Here is a 22,146-nt window from a genome sequence, read left to right as displayed (position 1 = left end):
TATTCTATTTCTCTCTTACACAAGCTCGCTGGGCACAGAAACCATGAGCCACCTGGGGAGCCAGCCCCACACCTTGCACATAGGACCAGCATCCGTGTGTCTTGAAATGAATCAGATTGAACTGAAAACATTTGAACGCCTACGTGACTAAGCAATCATTGTGGTCAGTATTATTAACGATTGCTCAGAGTAACAAGAACAAAAAACCCCCAGTAGTTTAAATCTATACAATCAAAGAAGAGGCTCCAGCTTGCCTACTTGTTAAATTAAAAGGGGAGCCTAGCAACCAAACAAACATTGGTCCCTTTGGGAAAGCGATTTGGAAAGGCACCGTCTCTGCCAGGGCATTGGCCAGGTCTGGTGCTGGCGGAGCGGATGACAGTTAAAGGAGTCAAGTTGGTCAAATATTTCACATGTGGTGGCCAGATACCTATCAGACCCAACCGGCTGGCTTTCTCAGATTCAGAAATCTGTAGTGTTATCACAACCACTTATAAAGGGTGTGGATGCTTTGTAGAAAGAGCTTGGCTGGGAATTCTCGGTTCCTCCTGGCCAGCAGCGCCCCCTCGTGTCCACATCTCCCACGGCAGTGAGCGCGTGGGCTCCTCAGGCCAAGTTACAAACCCAGGGGATGCTGAGGGGTCCTAGGCTCCCCATTAAAGCCCAGCTCTCCGAAACCTAGAGAGCCAGTTTTTTAAAATTATTTTTTATTTTTTATTTTTTAATTTTTTATTGGTGTTCCATTTGCCAACATATAGAGTAACACCCAGTGCTCATCCCGTCAAGTGCCCCCCTCAGTGCCCTGTCACCCAGTCACCCCCCACCCGCCCACCTCCCTTTCTACCACCCCTAGTTCATTTCCCAGAGTTAGGAGTCTCTCATGTTCTGTCTCCCTCTCTGATATTTCCCACTCATTTTATTCTCCTTTCCCCTTTATTCCCTTTCACTATTATTTATATTTCCCAAGTGAATGAGACCATATAATGTTTGTCCTTCTCCGATTGACTTACTTCACTCAGCATAATACCCTCAGGTCCAATCCACCTCGAAGCAAATGATGGATATTTGTCGTTTCTAATGGCTGAGGAATATTCCAGTGTATACATAGACCACAGCTTCTTTATCCATTCATCCTTCAATGGACACAGAGGCTCCTTCCACAGTTTGGCTATTGTGGACATTGCTGCTAGAAACATCGGGGTGCAGGTGTCCCGGCGTTTCATTGCATCTGTATCTTTGGGGTAAATCCCCAGCAGTGCAATTGTTGGGTCATAGGGCAGGTCTATTTTTAACTCTTTGAGGAACCTCCACACAGTTTTAGAGAGCCAGTTTAAACTGCACCTGTGTGTAGGTCGGGGGGTGCTTAGGATGCCTCTGCCTTTTCTCCACAGAGAACACATGTTTTTATATCTTCAAAGTATAATTTCATCCACATAATCTATTTTCTAGGATGTGTGGTCTTTCTTGGTCACACACCTGAGGCTAAGCTCCTCTCCTCTCCCTCCTTTTCCTTTTCTTTATTATTAGTCACTACACCCACACGTTTGAAGGTGCAAAACAATTTGTTCGGGACCTCAAAGTTTTTCAAAGCTTTCTCTAGTGAAGAAAGCAGAGCAAGGCAATCCTTTCCATTCTTCAAAGAAGAAAGTTAGGTCTAGAAGGGGGAAAAATCCATTTTCCACGATTTCCTTGCCATTTCCGCCCAGAACTTAATCTGGCAGCTCCTTGGCTCCCTGGATAACTTCTGGAGCTTGCAGCCCATTTGGGGTGGCCCAGTGCCCCCCTCTCTTGCAGACTGACCAGAGTAGGTATAGTTTAAGGAGCCTAAATAGAAGCATGCATTCTTCTCCTGGGGGTTGCTGTGTCTGAAATCCCGTCATTAGAAATTAGTTACCCGTGAATAAAGTACTGGCACGTGCAACAGTATGGTTGAATCTCAAAAAATATCACGCTGAGCCCCACCCCCCAAAGAAGCCAACCACAAAAGAGTAAGACACAAGTGATCCCATTCATATAAAACTCTAGAAAAGTCGACACTAAACTATTGTGGCAGAAAGCAGATCAGTGGTGACCTGAGACTGGAAGTGGGTGCGGGGTTTGCCTGGGAACGAGCATGAGATGGTGATGGAAATGATCTATACTCCTTGATTGTGGCGGATACATTGGTATACGCATTCTTCCAAAATTCATGAACCTGAGCACTTAAAATGGGCAAATTTTATTTTACAGAAGTCATTCCACAATAAGTGTTATTTAAAACTTAGTACCCTCTTTTGGGACCCCTCCCCATTATGAAATCCTCTTTTAAAATGAAAGTAGCTTGGAGAGAGCAACACAGGGTGATGTGTGGGTAGGGGCTCAGCAGCGGGAGTAACGCCATGTGGGCTTGAATCCTAACTCCGTTACTTAGGAGCTGTGTGAACTGAGCTTGTCACTTAACCTCTCTGGGCCTCAGTTTCTTCGCTTGTAAAATTCTACTGCATAGAATTCTTGTAAGGCTGAAATGAGTCCATAAAGGTGAAGTGCCTGGAGTGAAGTGTGTAGCACATGGCCACCACCAGCTACTTTTATTTATTTATTTAAAGATGTGTTTTCTTTCTTTCTCTCTCTCTCTCTTTCTCTCTCTTTTAGATTTTATTTGTTTATTCATGAGAGACACACAGAGAGGCAGAGCCACAGGCAGAGGGAGAAACAGGCTCTTTGTAGGGAGGCCGATATGGGACTCGATCCCAGGACTCTGGTGTCACACCCTGAGCCAAAGGCAGATGCTCAATCACTGAGCCATCCAGGTGCCCACTCCAGCTAATTTTAAACCAATTTACATGGAGATGTAAATGTCACCTCAAGTTGTTTACGTTTTTCGAGTTACTATGTTTTTTTTAAGAGTGGCATTAGGTTTGCAGAAAAATTGAGCAGGAAATAGGGAGAGCTCCCATATATCCCCCTTCACACAATGAATTTCCCCTCTTATTAACAACTTGCCTTAGGATGGTACATTTGTTACAATTGGTGAACCGTGTTGATACATTATTATTAACTAAGGTCCATGGTTTACAGCTAGATTCAATCTTTGTGCTGTATGATCTTTGTAGAAAGATTTTGACACATGTATAATGACGTGTATCCACCAATACAATATCATACAGGAGGGTTTCCTTGCCCTAAAAATCCTCTGTGCTTCGCCTGTTCATCCCCCCTCCCCACAACCCCAGCAACCACTAATCCTTGTACTGTCTCCATAGTTTTGCCTTCTTCAGAATGTCATATAGTTGGAATCCTACAGCTCGTAAACTTTTCAGGTTGGCCTATTTCATGTGGTAATCTGCATTTAAGTTTCTCCCAAGTGTTTTCATGGCTTGATAGCTTTTTAATTTAATTTAATTTAATTTAATTTAATTTAATTTAATTTAATTAATTTAAATTCAGTTTTCCAACATAAAGTATAACACCCAGTGCTCACCACATGGTGTGCCCTCCATAATGCCCATCACCCAGTTAGCCTATCCCCTCACCCATCTCCCTCTCAGCAACCCTCTGTTTCCCAGTCAAGAGTCTCTAATGGTTTGTCTTCCTCTCTATTTTTTCCCCATTCAGTTTCCCCTCCTTCTCTTATGGTTACTTTGGTCTTTTCTTTTTTAACGCTGAATAATATTCCATTTTCTGGACATACCACCTTTTTTTAAAATCCATTTATCTACTGAAGAACATCTTGGTTGCTTCCAAGTTTTGGCAATTATGAATAAAGCTGCTATTCATGTGTGGTCATAAATTTTCCACTCATCTGGGTAAATACTAAGGAGTGCAACAGCTGGATCATATGGTAAAACTATGTTTAATTAAATGGTATAGCCGTGCAATGGAATATTATACAGCCCTAAAAAGGAAGGAAATTCTGACACATGCAAAAATGTAGATGAACTCTGAGGACATCATGCTAACTGAAATAAGCCAGACACAAAAGGACAAGTATTGTGTGCTTCCACTTGTAGGAGGTATTTTTAGAGTAGTTGAAATCATAGAGACAGAATGTAGAATGGTGGTTGCCAGGAGCCGAGGAGAAGGAGTATGGGAAGGTGTTTTTCAGCAGATCCAGAGTTTCAGTTTTACAAGATGAAGGAGAAGGTGTTATGAGATGATATAGAGAGTTCTAGAGATGGATGGTGGCTATGGTAGCACAACATTATGAATGTATTTAATACCACTGAACTGTATGTACACTTAAAATGGTTAAGATAGTAAATTTTATGTTATGTGTATTTTGCCGTAATAAAAATCATTGGAGAAAAAAGCCACATAAAGTAGAGCAGCTGTGGGGAAAGAGAGGATTTTTTGTTTTCTAAGAAACTGCCAAAGGCATCTCCATCAGTAATGAATGGGAGGTCCTGTGGCTTCACCCCTCACCAGCACTTGATCTTGGCCATTCCAATGTGTCTGTAGTGGTGTCTCACTGTTGTTGTTTTTTTTTTTTTTTTTTTCACTGTTGTTTTAATTTGCATTTTCCTGATGACGCATGTTGTGGAGAATCTTTTCATATGCTTACTTGGCATCTGCTAACCTTTTTTGGTGAGGCATCTTTTCAGATATTTTCTCCATATTTTTGTTTTTTAAAGACTTTATTCATGAGAGACACCGAGAGAGAGGCAGAGACATAGGCAGAAGGAGAAGCAGGCTACCCTTGGGGACTAGTCAGGACTTGATCCCAGGACTAGTCAGGGGGATCGATCCCAGGACCCTGGGATCTTGACCCGAGCCAAAGGGAGATGCTCAACCACTGAGCCACCTAGGTGCCCCTTCATGTTTTGATTGGGTTGTTTCCTTATTGTTGAATTTTGAATTCTTTGTATATTTTGAACATAGTCTTTTATGTGTTTTGCAAAGATTTTCTCCCAGGCTGAGGCTGGATATTCTCATCAAGCACCCAGAATATCATATCTTCTTCTCTCCGTGTGTGTGTGTGTGTGTGTGTGTGTGTGTGTGTGTAGCAGATAGGATTTGGAAGAGGGTGAGTACTAGGATTAAATAAAACTTGATGCAGTCCCCAAGAGGTTTATATTATGATTTAGGAGAAAAGATCACATAGAAATTAAATAACAAGACAAAGCAGCAGCAGATTCAGTACGAAGTGGCTACACCATGCAGTGAGCAGCAATCAGAGGGGCTGGAGAGTCGGAGAGGCTGCATGTGTCTGGGGGGTGCGTGTGCGTGAGGGTGGCGGATCAGAAGAGGGTGGGTACCAGATAGGCAGGGAAGAAGGGGCAATGCCTGCCAGGCTAGGCCCGGTGGGAGTGGCAAGAGGGAGACACATACCTGGGAAAGCAGCTTGATCTTTGCTTAGGAAGAGCTCTGGGACGTTGGGAACAGGTGGGACATGGTTGGGCATAGAGTGGACCCTGAAAATTTGGCAAAGGCACAGAACATGGGGTGACAGGTTCTGAAGACAAGCTTCACCCACATTATAATTTTGCTGCTCTCCCCACTTCCCACTTGAACCGCTCCACCAGGAAAGTCTCCAGCTGGGAGAAGAGGGAGGCTCTTACCTAGCGGTTATTTAGAGGGGGGAAGAAAGCTTCCAAATCTCATTCCCAGACACCTGGCTTCTGCCAGTTCTGACCACCTTGTCTCAAAGATGCAGCTAAAACAGGGAGTGGGGGGGGTGCCAGACAAAAATGGGAGCTTTTCTGCCGAGTGACGGGCTGGCACCTGGCAGGGCCCCTACTCCGGGCCACAGCTCAGCAAAGCCTTGCCACTTCCCAGAAAGCATTTGAGCGGCCTGGCCAGGTCACTCAGGGTTGGCTGAGGACACAGCCTGACTCCAATCCGTTCCAGCCATTGGCATTGATGAGGGTTCTGCATGCCCAGACCCAGTCCAGCCCCCTAGGGGAGGGAGAGGAGGACCAGGCCTGCTCTGCCCACCAGTACCTTGCCCTGGGGGAGAGCTGTCTTATTTTAAACATCTGGAGAGGATGGGAGGTTCAGAGGGAGGTGTGGTTCAGGAAAAAGTCTCCCAACCCCAACAGGGCCAGTCACCCAAATGGCAGGAACACTGCTGCGGACTGAACTGCATCCCCCCAAATTCTGGTGCTAAAGCGCTCCCCCCCCCCACCTGTGTGATGGCATTTGGACACGGCTTTGGGAGGGAATGAGGTGAGGTGAGGTCATGAGGGTGGGGTCCTCACGATGGGGTTTGTGGCTTTGTAAAAAGAGGGAGACAGATCAAAGTTCTCTCTCTCTCTCTTCCCACCAGGTAAGGACACAGCAAAAAGGCAGCTGTCCGCAGGCGGGAGGGAAGTGGGCTCTTGCCAAGAACTGTAACTGCGGGCACCCTTGATCTTGGCTTCCAGGCTCCGGACCTGGGAGAGATAAATGCCTGCTGTTGGAGCTGCCCAGGTGTGGTATTTTGTTCCAGTAGCCTGAGCAGACTCAGACAGACACACAGATGGTGCCCCCTTCCCAGGCCTCTGCCACCGCTGAGCCCTGGCAACATCATGCCCTGGGACTGTGGCTTCCCCGTCCTCTGGCTCCCCTGTTGCTCACCTCCTACACGCAGGCTCGCTCACCGCACCCCCATCGCCTACCCTCCAAGGCGCAGCATAAATGAAGATGCCCTAGACATGTGGACAATATCCTGTCTCTCTACACCCCCTTCCCTCAGCTGCTGCCCTAACTCCCCTCCAGGTGACCGGCCAGCCTGGATGCGACCCTTAATGCTCTAGGCCACCCGTGGGGTCCAGGGATCCCCAGGGTTACCAAGACCCCTGCAAGGAGTCTATGAGGTCAAATGATTTTTATGAAATGAAGATCTTTTTTAAAAAATATTTTAAAAATTTATTCATGAGAGACACAGAGAGAGAGAGGCAGTGACACAGGCAGAGGGAGAAGCAGGCTCCATGCCTGGAGCCCGATGCAGAACTCAATCCTGGGACTCCAGGATCACTCTCTAAGCCAAAGGCAGGGCGCTCAACTGCTGAGGCACCCAGGTGTCCCTAAAATGAAGATCTTATTTTCCTTTTTATTCTCATTTTCTGGAGCTGGCAACATGCCCAGAGCTGCAGGCACTACTTCCTCCAGGCCAATGAACCAGTGTTCTGGAGCGCTCCAGGAATGTCAGGCAAGGTGGATCCCAGTTTCAGGTCTCCTCTTCAGGAAACAAGGGGTTGAGTTAGATAGTGAAGGCCCTTCCTAGCTATAGAAACATCATTGCTCTCTCTCTCTCTCTCTCTTTTTTTTTTTTTTTTTTGAATCTTGGTGTTCTTTTTTGTAGATTGAGATACAGTTGGATCTTCCTCCACCTACGTCATAGAGCTATTGAGAAGGTAAAAGAGATTAAACATGCTGTGCTCTAGACAGGGAAAGTAGCTCGGGATTTATTGGGTGTGATCACGAAGCGGAGGGCAACCCAAGACCCATCAGTATAGTCAGAGGCCCATCCCTAGCTACGAGCGTCCTTGGTTGCTAGGAGACGTTTGCAAGGAGGCTCGAGCCAATGCAGCCCATCTTTCCAACAGCTTCTACTTTAGGAATTGGAATCATTTTTCCTTAAAGGATCCCTGGAGCCCTTGAGCTGTAGTAGAAAACAAAACCAAACCCCATTCTCTGTAGTTCAACATAAATAAGTTCTGGCCATTCAGTCCCATGCTCCTGGGTTTCCCTGTGAGCCCATTATCTATCTGTCTGTCTATCATCTCAAAACTTTTTTTTTAAAGATTTATTTATTTATTTATTTATGATAGACACACACACACACACACAGAGAGAGAGAGAGAGAGAGAGAGAGAGAGGCAGAGACACAGGAAGAGGGAGAAGCAGGCTCCATGCCAGGAGCCCGACGTGGGACTCGATCCTGGGACTCCAGGAAGGCGTCCTAGGCCAAAGACAGGCGCTAAACCACTGAGCCACCCAGGGATCCCCATCTCAAAACTTTTAATAAAACTATGGAATATAACCTACATACCCCAAAGTGCATAAAATATCAGTATGAGCCTAGTGAACTAACATAAAGCAAACATCCATATACTTACTTTCTAGCTCAAGAACCAGAATATTACTGGCATCCCAGAAACACCCCCACAACACACATGCTCCTTCCCAAAACTGCCTCCCTGCCCTGAAGGTAAACACATTCTCTCTCTCTTTCCTTAAATGGTAATAACTTTCCAGCAGGTCTCTCCCTGGTCTCTCATTGTCAGAGGCTCCAGGGTGCAGCGTGGGTTATCCCCGCCAGGTCCCTGGCTTTAACTACTTCTAGATGCTGCCAATTCCCGGATGTGTACCTTTAGCCTGCTTCTCTCCAAAAGTCTTCAGCCTCCTGGTGTCTGACTCTATGCATCACGTCTCCCCGGGGTATCTAAGTGACACCTCAAGTGTGTTATGTCCCAAACTCCACTAGTGATCCTCTCCCCTGAATCTCCCCACATCAGAAAGGGTAAAGCTATCCTACCTGCTGACCTGCTCACTGTAAACCCCCTAGATTCGCTCCACATCCTTCACTGGATCTCCAGAATCCTGACCACTCCTCACCTCCCGTACTCATCACCTCTCATTCAGATGACTGACAGCCCACCTGCTCACTTTGCTTTGATCTTTGCTTCAACAGTTGATTTCAAACCCACAGGCCAAGGGATGCTTTTAAAGCATCAAATTCAGTCTCCGCCCTGTCATCACCTTGTGATATGATAGTCTTCCGTCACACTGAGAGTGAAAGCCAAAGTTCTTACATCTAGCCCATGAACTCCTATATGCTCTGACCCTCAAATGCTTGCCTCACCGACCTCATCACCCCTTTGATGTCTCTGCTCCAGTTCCACTGCCCTCTCTGCTGTTCTTCAAATGCCCCGGGTCTGTGCCTGCCCCAGGGACTTTGCACAGGTTCCGTCATGCTGGAACTCTCTTTCCCAGGGTCTCCTTAGGCTTCTTCCCTTGCCTCCTTCAGGATTTTGCTCTAGTGCCATGGTCTCTGGAAGGACATTCTTGACCATAATATTTTAACTTCCAACTCCCACCCTTTTTGCATTTCCTATTCATCATCTCAGCTTTATATATTTCCATATAGCCCTCAAACCTTCTAGCATACCATATACATTATTCATTCATTTTCTTCTCCACTGGCATGTAAGCTCTATAGGGGCAGAGCTTGCTTTTTTCTTTTTCTTAATTTGTTTTCTTTTCTCACTGCTATTTTGACTACCTAGAACAGTACTTGTGGAATGAATGGACAGGTTTCTCTGAGGCCAGGGGAGCCGGAGGAGCTGATGCCAAGCTGGTCATGCCGTCCTGCCTGGCGCCTCAGCTCCACACTCTCAATCACAATTACCTCCTGATGTCTCTCAGAAAATCAGAAGTTCACACCTCTGTAGGTTTTCATGATGATTTTACAGACATATCCGCTTCTTCCCTACAAAGTCAGAGAAAGTTATATCATTTGGCTGAGGGAAAACTGAGGTATAGAGAGAGTCAGCATGTTATTCAGATCACGGCTGCACTACAGTAACCGAGGATTTCTTGAGAGTGTGTGTCCTGGCTTGGGAGTTGCTGTATAAGGAAGAATTTGTCTGGTCTTTCTTTGTCCTTGGTTCTGGAGGGAAAGCCTCCAAATCTTTGGAATTTTCCCCAGTGATGGGAGCGTGTTGGTTATTCATGGTGGGTCCCAGGCCATGCCTGAGTATGCTAGGTGAGCCGTGGTGCCCCCCCATGGGCACCATAGGGCGGGGGAGTAGTTTCAGGATGGAGGCTGGCCACACCATGAGATTAGAGACCTGAGGATTGGGGTTGATATTGTGGTCAGGCAGGGCTGCGTCTGCGCAGTGTAGGGGGCACTATCCACACGGAATACGTCATGGTGTGTTTTCAGAGGTATCTTTTCTCTTTATCAGCCCTGCTCCCTCTGTGTTGGTTTCATTTCTCCCATGGCAAAAAAATTCTTTGTCAGCCTAGGGAAGACGGTGAATTTTTTATTTCAGTTATTGTAATTTTTGGCTCCAGAATTTTCTTTTCTTTTTGTTTTTAGTTTTTCTCTCTCTTTATTAATATTTCCATTTTGTTCATACGTTGTTTTCTTGCCTTTCTCCACATCTTCCTTTAGTTCTTTGAGCATATTTAAGAGAGCTGTTTTAAAGTCTTTGTCTAGTAGGTCTGATGTCAGACCTTTTCCAGGGAAAGTTTCTACTGATGTATTTTTTTCTTTTGAGTGGGCCTTATTTTCCTGTTTCTTTGTTTCTTTGTATGCCTTCTGATTTATTTGTTGCAAACTGGACATTTCAATCCAATAATATCTGGAACTCAGGAAACTCTGGGAATCAGATTTTCACCTTTCTGTTATGTTTGCTGAGGATTTTTATTATTGTTATCGTCTACTGGTTTTTTGATTATTGTAGGTTGCCTCTGTGCCAAGGATTCTCCTGAGGTACACCCTGAAGATCTTCTCGGGTCTTTTCTGGGTGGGCCCTTTCCCTGCGCCCATTGGGTCACTTCCCATTTTGCTCAGGGATACACTGTATTTTATTATTATTTTTTTAATAGACAGCTTTTAATGGTATGCCACTGAAGATACAAACTCATTCAGATCTTGATTGGAAAGGGCTGAACCTCAGATTTGTTCTTGCTTCTTCTTGGAGACATACAGCCAATTACCTCATGAGGTCAATTAGATCTTCATAATAAGCCCATGAAGGTGTGTAAAACAAGTCTCATTATTCCCATTTTACAAACAAAATGTAATAAGGTGGAGAAAATTTTTATTTATCCAAATTTCAGGTTGAGGGAGATATAGTTTGGAAATACCAAAACTGCTTGGTGGGTTCCTCTACATCAGAGAAACAGTGGGTGGGAGACGGGGTCACAGTTCCACAGGGAGCAGGGTGTGGATTGTTTCTAGTTTAATACAATGAAAAAATAGTGCTATAGGGAACATTTTTATGCCTATCTCTAGTGTGTATAGAGACCTAGATTGCCATTTTGGGGTCCTAGATTGTGTAAATATCAACTTTATATGATAATATCAGGATGTTTACCAATTTCCTTCCCACCAACAAGTTAGAAATGATGCACTTCTTCACCAAAATCTATCAGGCATCTTATTTTTTTAAAAAATATTTACCCTTCATTTATTTATTTATTTTTAATATTTTTATTTATTTATTCATGAGAGACACACACACACACAGAGGCAGAGATACAGGCAGAGGGAGAAGCAGGCTCCATGCAGGAGCCTGATGTGGGACTCAATCCTGGGACCCCAGGACCACGCCCTGAGCCGAAGGCAGGCTCTAAACCCCTGAGCCACCCAGGGGCTATCAGGCATCTTAAATTTTGCCATTGAATGAGTGTAGAATGGTATTTTGCTTTGATCTTGATTTACATTACCCTGATTGCTAGTGAGGCTGAGTATTTCTTCATATGTTTATTGGCCAGATGGGTTTTTCTCCTGTGCCTATTCATTTTTCCCTTGGGCCTGTTGGGCCTATATTTTTTCTGAGCTGTTTGTCATTTTTGAGATGTCCCATGTTCCTATGTTAAGAAGATAATCTCACAAAGATGCTAATTCTCCCCAAGTTGCTATGTAAGTTTATTTTAACGTGGATAAAAAATTCTGCAAGGAATTATACAAGATGACATGGAAAAGCAACCGATCAAGAATAGTGCAGACACCTCTGGACAGAAAGACTGAAAGGGGAAGAACTGTCTCACCAGATTTAAAGATATACTGTAAAGTATATTTATTAAGGAATTGTGGTATTGGCATGGGGTAGACAAGTTGACAATGAAACAGAACAGAGAGCCTGCCAACAATCCCACTCGTCAATAAATTTTTGATTTGTGACAAGAGTCAAGGCAGATGACTGAGGGAAAAAAAAAGCACTTTTGAATAAATTAAGCTGGAAAATTTAGTTATCCATTTGGAAGAAATGGAATCAGATTCCCAGTTATCACCATATGCAAAATCAATCCCAGAGTATTAATAATGTAAATATCAAAGTCAAAAATTAAAAACTTTTAGAAGACAGTAAAGAGGATTACCCTTCTAACGATGAGGTGAGGAAGAATTTCTTAAACTAAAAGCTGAAAGCATAAACTACCCCCCAAAATTGACACGTTTTATTGTATTTAAAGTAAGAATTTCTGTCCATCAAAATACAGCTTTAAGAAAGTGAGAATACCAAACAATCCAATCCTGAAATGGGCAAAAGACATGAACAGAAATCTCACAGAGGAAGACATAGACATGGCCAACATGCACATGAGAAAATGCTCTGCATCACTTGCCATCAGGGAAATACAAATCAAAACCACAATGAGATACCACCTCACACCAGTGAGAATGGGGAAAATTAACAAGGCAGGAAACAACAAATGTTGGAGAGGATGCGGAGAAAGGGGAACCCTCCTGCACTGTTGGTGAGAATGTGAACTGGTGCAGCCACTCTGGAAAACTGTGGAGGTTCCTCAGAGTTAAAAATAGACCTGCCCTACGACCCAGCAATTACACTGCTGGGGATTTATCCCAAAGATGCAGATGCAATGAAACGCCGGGACACCTGCACCCCGATGTTTCTAGCAGCAATGTCCGCAATAGCCAAACTGTAGAAGGAGCCTCGGTGTCCATCGAAAGATGAATGGATAAAGAAGATGTGGTTTATGTATATAATGGAATATTCCTCAGCCATTAGAAATGACAAATACCCACCATTTGCTTCAACGTGGATGGAACTGGAGGGTATTATGCTGAGTGAAGTAAGTCAGTCGGAGAAGGACAAACATTATATGGTCTCATTCATTTGGGGAATATAAATAACAGTGAAAGGGTATAGAAGGGAAGGGAGAAGAAATGGGTAGGAAATATCAGAAAGGGAGACAGAACATGAAGACTCCTAACTCTGGGAAACAAACTAGGGGTGGGGGAAGGAGAGGAGGGCAGGGGGTGGGGGTGACTGGGTGATGGGCACTGAGGGGGCACTTGACGGGATGAGCACTGAGTGTTATTCTGTATGTTGGCAAATTGGACAGCAATAAAAAATAAATTTATTATTTAAAAAAGAAAGTGAGAATACAAGCCACAAACTAGAAGATATTAGTAACAAATATAGCCCCCAAAGTTAATATTAGCTTCATTGTTTGCTGTATTATACAAATATATAAAAATGGGTCATATATTTTTGAAATCGTTTAATAATATATGAATTACCAGAAACTTGTCATCTACTTAAAAATGTATCAACGACAGCTTTCCAAGGGTCAAATGTATTATTTAGACCTAACTCACTCCTTTGAATAGCTGTAATGTTTGGTAGCATGGAGGTTTCATGATTTATTCAACCATTCATTCCCCTGTGCATGAGCATTCAGATGATTCCATTTTTGTGATTACAAGCAATTATGTGTTTAGGAGTGTTTGCTATGGAGACAGATTGCCTAGGTTGGAATCCTAGTTTCACCCTAGCTATGTGCTTTATCAAGCTGCTAGACTTGACTTTCATTTCCTTACGTGAAATATGGGAATAGTAATAACTCCCGCTCTGTGGGATTGTTGTAGGGATTAAATGAGGTTATGCACATGAGTGTATAGTCAGGAGAACCACACCTGGCTGCATCATGAAAGCTCAGGAATGTCAGTTATAAATCCTGCAATATACAGACATTTTAAAAGATTTATTTATTTGAGAGAGAGAAAGCACATGTGCGTACTTGTGCACACCTGCAGGGACACAGAAGGGAGGGGCAGAGGGAGAGAGAGTCTCAAGCAGACTCCCCGCCGAGCTCAGAGCCTGATGCAGAGCTCCATCTCACGACCCTGAGACCCAGACATGAGCTGAAACCAAGAGTCCCATGATTCATCAACTGTGCCACCCAGGTGCCACCCAACACACATGTTTTTATTACTATAGAACAGACTTCTAGGAGTGGGATGACCTAGACAAAAAGGATGAGTTTTTTTTTAAGATTTTATTTATTCATGAGAGACACAGAGAGAGGCAGAGACATAGGCAGAGGGAGAAGCAGGGTCCTCACGGGAAACCCATTGTGGGACTTGATCCTAGGACCGGGGGATCGCAACCTGAGCTGAAGGCAGACACTGAACCACTGAGCCACCCAGGTGCCCCTGGGATGAGTATTTTAAATTTTAGTTGATACTATCTATTACTTGCCCCAAAGATTGTAACAATTCATATTCCCACAAGGAAGCAGTACATATGAGAGTGCCCGCCTATTTTGCCATTCCCTCACCAGAATTGGATGGCACCAGTTTTGAAGGTTTGCCAATCTGATGCAAAAAAAAAAAAAAAAAATTCCTTAACCTAATTAATTAAACATTTGTCTTAATTTTCTCATCTTGCTGGATGTGTTCAAATTTAGGCATGTCAAGCAGCTGTATTTCAGGTTCAGTGAACACCCTGCAGTGACACTGAACCAGAAGACCATCCCTACTTGGCAAGTGGTCCCAGCCATGGGGAGACAAAGCAAAGATGATGAGCCCTGGAAGGAGCACAGTACCACTGCTACACTCCCCCAAAGATTAGCATGATGCAACATGTAATGATATGACATGACACAACAACATTGCAGTAAAAGTCTGACCTTTATTTTTTTACAGTATTTTGGCAATTCTTCTTCTTTGGTTTTTAGGTTTTATTTGTTTATTTGAGCGAGAGAGCAAGAGAGTACAGGCAGGGGAAGGGCAGAGGGAGAGAGAGAAGCAGACTCCAGGCTGAGCGGGGAGCCCCACTGGGGGCTTGATCCCAGGACCATGGCATCCTGACCTGAGCCAAAAGCAGACGCTTAACCAATTGAGCCACCCAGGCACCCCTATTTTGGCTATTTTTGACCATTTGTCCCTCCATATAAATTTTAGAATCAGCTTTTCTATTTAAAACCCTTTTAGAATTTTGTTTGGAATTGAACTGAATCCATTAGATCAGTTTGGGGAGAATTGATTTCTTATAATTGATATCTTAAGCATCTTTGCCAATGAATATGGTATATATATTTTTTTTCTTTGATTTTTGGTCTTCTTTATGGTTTCTTGTTGACATTGTATGATTTTTTTCTGTAAAGGTCTTGCTCTTGCTCATGTTTTGGTAGATTTATTCTAAGCTCTTTACATTTTTATTGCTGTTATAACAGGCATTTTTCAAATTGCATTTTCTAACTCTGTTGCCAATGTATAGAAATGCAATTGCACTTTGGATATTAAAACCTTGCTAGGTCTCTTATCAATTCAAGTAAATAAATATTCTTTTATTAGAATCCATGTAGGCAAGCATATCATTTGTGAAAAGTGATGCTTTTATTTCTTCCTTTCCAGTTCTTATAATTTTGTTTGTTTGCTTTGGCCTCATGAACAGACCTGGTCATTCAGTAAGGGGCTGAATAGAGGTGGTTGTAGTGGGAATCCTAGTTTTGTTTCTGATTGTAGAGAGAGTGTGTAACTTTTCACCATTATGAATTAGGCTGGCTGCAGGCTATAGCACATAACCTTTAATGGGGTCAGGGAGCTCTCTTCTGTTCCTTGTTTGTCCACAGATTTTATTATTTCAGTTACGTTGAATTTTGTCACATGTATTTCTTGTACCAGTTGATGTGATCTTTCTCTTTAATTAAGGTATTGAATTACAGAAATACATTTCTTAGTTTTTCTGTTTCCTTCCTGGTTTTAGCATGGGCTAGCCTCACACAAGGAGTTGAGGACTGTTCCCTCTATTTCGTATTATCTGGGAAAGTTTGCATAAGACAGGAATTATCTGTTCTTTGAATATTGGTAGAATTTTCCTATGAAAGTACCTGGTCCAGTGAGAAGATTTTAAATTACTAATCCATCCCTTTATGAATGTTGGACTATTCAAGTTCCTTATTTCTTCTTGAATCAGTTTTGGAAAAGTTGTAATTGTATGGGATTTTCATCATTTCACTCAAGTTTTTAAGCATAGTGGCATTGATATATTCATAATTTTCTTAATCTTTTTAATATCTGCTTTATCTGTAGTCATATCTCTTTGATTCAATTATTGTTTATTTGTGCCTTCTCTTTCTTTCTTGAACAATTTTGCTAAAGGTTTGTTCACTGTATCTGTGTTTTCAAAGCATGGAATTTTGGTTTTGCTGATCCATTTCTATGCTTATTTGCTGTATTCTATTTTTTCATTGTTATCCTTTTTTCTACTTTATTAAACTTTATCACTTATGCCTTTCTAATGTATACATTTTAAGGCTATAAATGTTCTTCTTAAGCACATTAGCCATACCCAGGAAGTTTTCAGATGTAGTATCTCATTAATGGTCAGTTCTAATTATTCTCTAGCTCTCAAAATGGTTTCTTCTTTGGTACATGGATTGCTTAGAACTTAGAATCGTTTCTTCTTAGAACACGGATTTTCATTTTTCAAGTATTAAGAGTTTAAAAAATTGTCTTTTGTTATGAATTTCTGACATAATGGGATTGTGGTCAGACAATGTGGCTGGAGTGAAAGGAGTTGCTCAAAATTTGTTAAGCTTAAATTTTTGTTTGTTTGTATTTATTTATTTATTTATTTATTTATTTATTTATTTTTAAGCTTAAATTTTGTAAATATTCCCCATGCAGCTTGAAAAGTGTGTGTTCTATACACTTTCCTACATTAAGTTTCTTTGGCGTGTTATTCAAGTGTAGTAAACTGATTTTTGCTGATTGATCTATTAATAAGTAGGAATAGTATTAAAATCTACTGCCATAGTGAATTTGCCCATTTCTCACACTGGCTTCCCTACATTTCTGAGGAGTCTGATTAACCATGTAATCTCCAGAACCATTTCTTCTTGGAAGATGCTTGATAAATGATCCCCCACTTTTGCGGGTCAAGTTCTATTCCCCGTAAAGATGCAATGAGGTCCTAACACCAGGACCTGTGAACCTGACCTTGTTTGGAAATCAGTCTTGGAAGATGTAATGGACCTACAATGAGATTGTACTGAATTAGGGTAGGCCCTACATGGTGAGTGTCCTTGTCAGGAGAGATCCGGAGACACAGAAGAGCCCCAGGAAAGAAGGCCATGTGAAGATGGAGGCAGGGCTGGAGTGAGCCTGCCACAGCCAGGGGTCCAAGCATTTCAAGCAACCACTGGAGGCTAGGAAGAGGCGAGAAAGGCCCCATCTCCAGAGCCTGGGTGGGGAGGGTGGACTTTCAACCTCCAGAACTATGAGAGTAAATTTCTGTTTTAAGCCACCTGAATTTGTGGTCATTTGTTAGGGCAGCCACTGGAATCTAATGTACCTGCTTATGCCAGTGTGTTGACCTGCAGTGAGTTTCTTGCTAGCCTGCCGCTCACACCTCACCACCATGGCTCAGGACACCTCTGTGTGGGAGTGAGGGATGGGCCTGTCACGCTCAACCTCAGCTCCCCAGGTCTTCTCCGGCCAACCTCTGCTCTGGTGAGCAAGCAGTGGAAACACCCAGCGTTATGCCCAGAAGCTACCTGCTTCCATTATCACGTCTCTTGGGTTCCCCACTCACAGTGGAGTCAAAGCAACAGCCTGGAAGCCTTCTTATTTACTGTCTCTATCACCTTGTACAATTCACACGACATTTCTGGATTTCCACCCATAAAATGAATACCTTTAGGTTGTGATCATGTTACAAAGGATACGTTGCTTCTTCAGTAGGCCAGTTAGGGTTCTCACAGGGAGCCAGAGTGCCTGGGGGTTAGAGCAGCCACTAGGTGGCGACGTCTCTTTCTGCAGCTGGTCAGCAGGTGGACTGGGTCCCTGATCAGGGGCCTGCCCCACACCCGCCACTCAGGCCCCTGGTCTGGCGCCCAGGGCAAGCTACCCAGATAGGATGGCCGAGGCTGCAGCTGGAAACTTATACCCAAGAAAAATAGTGGATCTGATCCTTGATTGGTGACTGATTAGATGGAGAGAGAACGCGGTAAGACATGATCTAGAATGTTTCCCAGTTTCTGGTCTGAGTTACCAGCTGGTGCATAGAGAGAGGAGGTGTGGAGGAGGAAGGGTTCATATCTGGACAAGAGTTTCAGGATCCTGTGGGACACCTAAGTAACGTCTGGTAGGAAACAGAAATCTGGGTCTGTAACTCCCGAGAGGAGTCTGGAAGGAAATGAAAGGCAGAGAATGAGATCTTGGAGGCAGGCTGTGTTTTCTTAAAATTCGCCCCAGCATAGTATAGAGTCTAGAGTAGACACTGTAAAACTACTGCCCACGGGAGGGAATGGCCTACCATTGCTTTTTGTAAAGAAAAAAATGTTGTTTTTTTAAGTTTTTTTTTTTTTTTTAGAAAAAAAAGTTTTATTGGAACAAAGCCATTCAGTTACGTATGGTCCATGACACATTTCACACTGTAAAAGCAGAGTGAAGTTTTGGACAGAAGTCATATAGTCTGCAAAGCTGACGTATTTACTATCTGGCCCTTTGGTGAGAAATTTTCTAACTCCTTGTCTAGAGCAACACGTCTCAACCTTCACTGTGCATTACGAAATACCCAGAGACCCTGTAAGAGGAAGACTCTGGCTCAGGAGGTCTGAGACCAGCCCTGATTTGGCACATCTGTCAGGCCTCTGTGATACCGATGCCACTGGTCCCCAGACCTTGCTTTGAGGAGGGCCTAGAGCAGTGCTGTCCAATGGAAACATAAGTGTACAAGTAACTTAAGTTTCTAGTGTCCATATTAAAAAACTAAAAATAGATGGCATTGATCTTTTATTTAACCCAATATAGCCAAAATATTATGTCTTATGTAACCAATATAAATAAATTGAGATATTTTACTTAATTTTTTTGTGCTGAGTCTTTGAAATCTCGTGTATATTTTGCATTTACGGTCCATCTCGATGGAGGGACTGGCCATATTTCATGTGCCATACCAGCCAGTGTAGCTCTAGAGTAGACATGAGCCAGGCTTCTGGGTTCCAAACTCCAGCTCCCTACTTGCTAGCTGTGTAGCTATGGGCACGTTATGTAACCTCTCCCTGTTTCTCCACCTATGAGAGTAATAAATGCACCTCCTCATGATGTTGCCTCCAGGATTACGTAAAGTGTTTTTTTTTTTTTTTAAGATTTTATTTATTTATTCATGAGAGACAGAGAGAGAGAGGCAGAGACACAGGCAGAGGGAGAAGCAGGCTCCATGCAGGGAGCCTGATACAGGACTCGATCCCAGGTCTCCAGGATCACACCCCTGGGCTGCAGGCGGCACTGAACCACTGAGCTACCCGGACTGCCCAATAAAGTGTTTAAGCAGCCTGCCAGGCACATCGGAGACCACTATTATGCTGTTGGGGTGATTCTGTACAGGAAGCACTTTCCCTCAATAAAGGAAGGAGTCTGAGTCCTGCTTCCTGTCCCACACCCCAGGGGCAGAAGGTGGAGTGAAGCATATTCCTTGGTTCTCAGCCCACAGTTTCCCCTTCCCACAAGGATCTTTTTTCTTTCATTCCACAAATATTTATTGAGCCTTTACTATGTATCAGATCCTAGGGATAGAATACCAAAATGAACACAGAAACCCTCTGTCCCCATGGATTACATTCTAGTAGAGAGATTCACAATGAACATAATGAATATAGAGTATGCTGGAAGGTGGTACCAAGGGGGGGGGGGGGAATGAAAGCACAGTAAGGAGGATGGGAAGTGCTGGGAGAGGAAGGAGTATCAGTTTTAAGCAGGTGGCCAGGTGGGCCTTCTTGGGGCAGTGAGTCACTGAGGTCCCAAGGCCAGTGGGGCTGACGCAGAGAGAGCCAGGGAGAGAAATTACAGGTGGTCAGAGAGATGCGGAGTTGGGGGAAGCATAGTGTGTATGCTCATAGGCCATTACAAAAATTTTGGTTCTTCCTTTGAGTGAAGTAGACAACTGGCTGGATACTGCCAACAGTCATTATCTGAACGTTTTTCAAGGCTGCCATGTTGAAGGGACAGGGTGGGAATGGGGTAACTAACCATCCCCATTGGCCCTGAACTGAGGCTTTTTACTGGGATGGGAGGCTGTCAGTACTTAAACCAGGGAAGACTGGGCAAACAGGTGCGGTTGGCCAGTTGAAAACCAAGACCAGCTTTATTCTTAGTCCTCTTTCCAGAACCAATCTGTATCCTCAAAACATCCATTTTAATGTTCCATAGACACAACAGACATATATTGAGTATCCTCGTGACACGGTGTTGTGTGCCATGGTTACGTAAATGGCATTAGGCTACAAATCTCGTTTCTTTGCTAAGTGTCCAATACTATTTTTAAGGTCCACCCATGTTGCTGTATTTACCTCTAGGTCATTGTTTTTAACAGCTGCATAGTCATCCATTGCCAGCCCCTGCCACTTACTTATCCAAGATCTTGCTTCCCTCCAGCAACGGAAGCTTGAGTAACACTGTGGAGAGCATCCTTCTGTAGCTCAGGATAGACGTTGCTGTGGGGAGCACTGGCCCTTGGATATGCGAACAGCCAACTTTAAAGTGCCTCCACCTCTCTTTCTAGAGTGCCTGCGGCGGTTTATCCCACTGGCAGCAATACAGAAGTTACTGTCCCCACATCATGACTGACCCTTAAAGTATGGCATTCGAGGGGCTCTTTATTTTCATTTGCATTTCTCTGGCTCCTGCATTTATCTCTTCTTGTTAACCATTTGGGCCCACCCTTCTGAGAACCACCTATTAAGACCCATAGCCCATTTTTCTTGACTTTCTTTTTCTTGTGGATTTGTAAGAATCCTTGTAAATATATATTAATCCCTTGTCAATTTTAGTCACTGAAAATACCTTCTCGGTCTGCCACCTGTTAGCTTTGACTGATGACTGGTGAACAGAAATCCTTACTTCTGGGGTTTCTTTCTTTCTTTTTTTAAGATTTTATTTATTTGAGAGACAGAGAGCCTGAGAGGGAGAGCACAAGTAGGGGAGGGACAGAGGGAGAGGCAGAGAGGGAGAGAAGCAGATTCACCACTAAGCAGGGAGCCCAATGTGAGGCTCCATCTCAGGACCATGGGATCATGACTTGAGTGGAAAGTAGATGCTCAATTGACTGAGCCACCCAGGCACCCCTCTTCTGGTATTTCCTTATTCACCCTCTTTTTTTTTTTTTTTTTTTAAAGATTATATTTGATAGAGAGAGAGAGCACAAGCAGGGGGAGCAGGAGTGGGAGCAGGTAAGGGAGAGGGAGAAGCAGGTTCTCCACTGAGAAGGGAGCCCAATGTGGGACCCAATCCCAGGACCCTGGGATCATGACCTGAGTTGAAGGCAGACACTCAACCGACTCAGCCACCCAGGCGCCTCCTTATTCATCCTCTCTCTCTTACATTTGATGCTTTAGGTGGGGGAGGGAGGTTTGAGTTAGAAAGTGACAGATTTTTAAGGATAATTTAGAGTAAAAAAAAATTCTGAAATTATGTTTAGAATAAGATCAATATACAGAAATTAATTCCTCTAAGCTGGGCTTTGGGAAACATTCATCTTTCTTTGCCCCTACTCATTTCTACCGGATTCTGGGCTTTCTTTTTCCTTTTCTTCAGGACTGAATGGGTTAAGAAGAAAGGAAGCCACTTGAATTAACTTTGATTTTCCTAAGTTTTTCTAAACATAGCTCTAAAATGCAACACTCCCTTAGCAAACTTCATGGTGGCAGGAGGAAGTGGACAGATTCCTGAGAGGCCTGTGCCTCTAAGATGCATGAAGCTCAGCAATCCTCAAAGAAGAAAGTGCACCGAGAGTGAAAGATTTGTAGAAAGATTTACTTTGCAAACTCTAGAAACCTAAAGTGATGTGGCAAAGAAACCAGATTTTGATTAGGACAAATATTTAGGAAAACCTATAAGCTACAAAGTATTTCTTCACTGGGTTAGTTATAAATATAAAAACACAGAAAGTAAACATATCAGGATTCATGTGCAAGGAGGTTGAGGGTGAACAGGCACACTGATGGACCATAGGGCCACAAAAGGCTGGAGGTGATTTAAACATGTAATTTGAACAGAATGGAGAAAGGCCAGGAAATTCCAGAAAATCCTCTCGTGCTGCCATAACCAAAATAAAAAACTTAACGAGGATAAGCAGAACCCATTAAATATTTAAGCGTCTCAGTCTTTTTGAATCTCAGATCTAAGTAATAAATAAAGCTTGTGTCGGGTGGAAAAGATGGAATCTTCGGAGGAAGTGCAAGGTATGGTCCCTGGAGTTGAAG

The 22,146-nt window shown here is 43.4% G+C and overlaps 1 long non-coding RNA gene across 1 annotated transcript; it reads left to right on the top strand.

The window, feature by feature from the left end:
• The first annotated feature begins 4,082 nt into the window (after window positions 1–4,082).
• On the top strand, window positions 4,083–14,562 carry LOC111092326. Its single transcript, XR_005378241.1, has 4 exons — window positions 4,083–4,208; window positions 6,245–6,387; window positions 7,262–7,313; window positions 14,347–14,562. It is a non-coding gene; the product is annotated as an uncharacterized LOC111092326 (long non-coding RNA).
• Window positions 14,563–22,146: the final 7,584 nt, after the last annotated feature.

Source organism: Canis lupus, chromosome 25, assembly GCF_011100685.1.
Source record: "Canis lupus familiaris isolate Mischka breed German Shepherd chromosome 25, alternate assembly UU_Cfam_GSD_1.0, whole genome shotgun sequence".
Lineage (NCBI taxonomy): Eukaryota > Metazoa > Chordata > Mammalia > Carnivora > Canidae > Canis > Canis lupus.
This window is presented reverse-complemented; position numbering and strand designations above follow the sequence as displayed.